Here is a 3,339-nt window from a genome sequence, read left to right as displayed (position 1 = left end):
GGGGGGGGTGAATAGTACAGGGAAGTTAGGTGACCAAACTATTGAATGTTCCATTTGGTCCAACACCATCTTCAGTTTGATAATCCATCCAAATTCAAAAACAAATCATCTGCCGTTCAAGTTAGCGGGGTCTCCCCAGCAGGTTTATTAAGTGTAAATTTCTTACAGTGGGTTATGAGATGGTAGTGCAGCTGCTGGTGGCCACTTGCAAGGAACAAGGAATAGAGGGCGTGGTATCCTGATACTCTGATGTGGAAGAAAAACGTTATTTGTGTTTCTTAATAGGATTCTGTTATTATGTCACAAAGTAGTTGTTTTGGCTTTACCCCCCCACCCCCCCAAAAAAAAGAAAAAGAAAAAAAAAGATGTTGTTGTCTTGGCTGTAGTCCATAAAGGAGTCTTATAATTAGTGACTTTATTTTGGTGACTCTAGTCCATTAAGTAGTCCTGTAGCAAAAGTTTTATAATATGCTTGTACCCACCCACAATTCTTGGGTCGTTGGAAGGGATCAGTTATTTTGTTTTGAGGAAGCCTTGAGCTGTCAGTTGGCTACGGTTAGCTATTGATTGCTGCTTTTCGGGCAAGGTTTTCAATTCTGAATTCTAATCTAGATCTGAGATTAACTTTTAATTTGATTAAGTTTGTTTGAAAATATGTTGCTGGTTTCAAATCAAGAATTAAATCTAAAACCTGAAACTCTGGTCTAGATTTTCCCTTTGTTGATCCAAACCCTTGCTATTTTTTAGGAATAATCAAAATTCTGTTTTGTTGATCAAATTTCAGAAATTTCTGTTGGGTTATCTTATTCCTTATTTGGATTGAAGTCTCAGTTACAATTTGATATTTCTTACTGAATTCCTGCCTGAGTTTGAATTGCAATTACCTATTTGAATTGGGAATTCTTCTTATGTCTGGATTCTAATTCCTCACCTGGAGTACTATTGTACAATTTCAGTTATCTATTCCTATGTGGAGTTGGATACCTAACTGAGTTCTTACTTTCATTATGAATCTTATGTTTGACTCCTATTTGGGTAAGCATTGCACTATCCTAGTAGCTCTAGGGTTGCCCATAATCGTAGTTGGAATAGGAATCCCTGTTTGACAAGGATTTGTATTTTCAGAGTCATGCTTGACCTGGAATTCTTCTTAAAGACCCCTAGTGTGATTTATTCTAGTAGCTCTAAGGTTGCCCATAATCTTAGTTGAACAAGAAATCCTTGTTTCACAAGGATTTGTCTTTCAGAGTCATGCTTGAGCTAGGATTCTTCTTAAAGACTCCTAGTCTAACTGGGATACCCAATCCTTGTACTATAGGGATTCTTTCCGCCACACTTCCCTGTCATCAATTTTTGATGATTCACTCTACCTATATCTTCATCCATGTCTCTACGTAGGTCGAATGTGGAAAGGATCCCTTTTTGCCCATTGAGTCCCATTTCACTAATCAAATAAAATGGCTTTGGGCTGGAAAATTGCTGTGACACGAGGTTAAAATTTTGTTCAGCCCCACTTTCTCCTTGGTCTATACAAAATATGTAGGACTGGTGCCAATAATTTATCACAGAGGAAAGGAAGGCTCAAGTAATCATAAGAGGAGAAAGGCACATGAACATTCCTGCCTTGTGTGTAACGCCGACAGAGAGTGGGTTGGACTTGGACCATATGTCCATAATCCTGGTTTCACTTCTCCTCGTTCTGGTTTAGTCTTGCAGAGAGTTGTTTTTAAGGATGTTAGAAGGGTACTGCGGTACTGACACTTTGGTCCTGTGAAGGTCGGTCGGTCTTTTGTAGAGAGTTATAGTAGATCATTTCAGAAGTGTTCTATCAATACTTTTGCTTTAGGGTGCTGTAGATGAGCTTTTCTAATATATTTCCAACCATCCCTCCCCTCTTGGGTTTGGTCTCTCCAGCTTCAGGCATTGTCAAGCTCAACTTGGATCTTCCGGCTTTGGGAAACGGGCCTTTCTGGGATGGTGGCAGGGTTGGAATCTCTAGGGATAGTAAGGGAGGGTATTTCTAGTTTACAAAGCCAATGAATGGGTCAAGGCCCTTCTTTTTTGGCCTCCTGGTTGGCCTGACTGAGGGTTCACAACCATTTCATTGTGGAGGGCCTTCTCTTCACTAGCCACCATGCATGTAGCTGAATTCAGGAAGAATGTGGAGATTTTTGCTTCTCATTAGGTGTGCATGGGCCATGGTTTTTGCTTCGTACGTTTCATTAGTTAACAAGCAATGGTCTGTAGTGAGGCATACAATAGTTTGTTCGGACCATAGTTCTATAGCATTTCCTTTCGGTTTTGTTTTTCTCCTGCTGGTGCATTGGCTTTTGGGTTTGTCTACATTCATTATCTTGCTCTCCTTTGGTGAAATTGTTATCCATTGGGTCCATGGTTCATGATCTCGGTGAGATCTCGCCAAGATCTCAATGAATACCTTGGTCCGGACATGACTCAATCGAGTTAGATCAAGTCACTTGGGGTATATACATAATTTTGACCCTCATCTCAACCCAACACGACTGCTCTCGCCTCTCTTGCCCTGCTATGAAGAAAAAGTGAGGTTTTGGTGGTTTTTCCTGCCAAATCTATCCTCTACAGTGGAAATTAACAACTTCAACACTTGGAGATTGGAGATTATTAATTCATCATCAACCTTGGGATCCTTTTTCTTCTCAAGAACAGTTTTAGGCACTTATGTAGTTATGCGACTTATGTTGTTTCAATAGTCATTTCTGTGTTTGTGACTCATTTGAGTCAACACTCATTAGTCATCCAGGTAAAACAATTGAGTAGTTATCTATGATGTCTTTTAATTCCTTATGCTTATTTACACTTTTAATTGGATTATATGTCTTCTGACTTCTAAAAGTATTAGATGTTGTGTGGATTGTGGAATAGCCTAAGGTGAAGGGTCCAAAAGACTACCTACTTAGGGTCTGAAGTCAAAGTACCATTTTGTTTTTTTAAAACTGAGGTTTCCACTGTGTTTAGAAAGGCTTAAAATAGGCTGACTCACAAGTTTCAAGCCTAACAAAGCCCATATGGCCACCGAGACCAACCACCGAGATAACCTAGCAAAAAATACCAGATCTCGGGTTTTTTGCCTAGCAAAACCTGTGTTGAGATCGAGACTTCAAACCATGATTGGGTGGGGGAGAGGAGGGGTGGAGAGAGTGGGAAGCTCTTCTCTATTCTTTTTTGCTGAACCAATTAATGTAAACAAGCATGCCATTTTAGCTCATTTTCACACCAAAAACAAAAAAAACAAAAAAAACAAAAAAAACAAAAAAAACAAAAAAAAAACAAAAAAAACAAAAAATAATAATAATAAATAAA

At 39.1% G+C, this 3,339-nt stretch overlaps 1 protein-coding gene across 1 annotated transcript in view; it reads left to right on the top strand.

The window, feature by feature from the left end:
* The window catches only part of LOC122073145 (serine/threonine-protein kinase SAPK10-like), a 17,647-nt gene that overhangs the window by 9,123 nt on the left and 5,185 nt on the right, over window positions 1–3,339 (top strand). The window lies entirely within an intron of this gene.

The sequence above is a fragment of the Macadamia integrifolia genome, chromosome 3 (assembly GCF_013358625.1).
Source record: "Macadamia integrifolia cultivar HAES 741 chromosome 3, SCU_Mint_v3, whole genome shotgun sequence".
Taxonomy (NCBI): Eukaryota; Viridiplantae; Streptophyta; class Magnoliopsida; order Proteales; family Proteaceae; genus Macadamia; species Macadamia integrifolia.
Note: the sequence above shows the minus strand (reverse complement) of the source record. Positions and strands in the feature narration are given on the sequence as shown.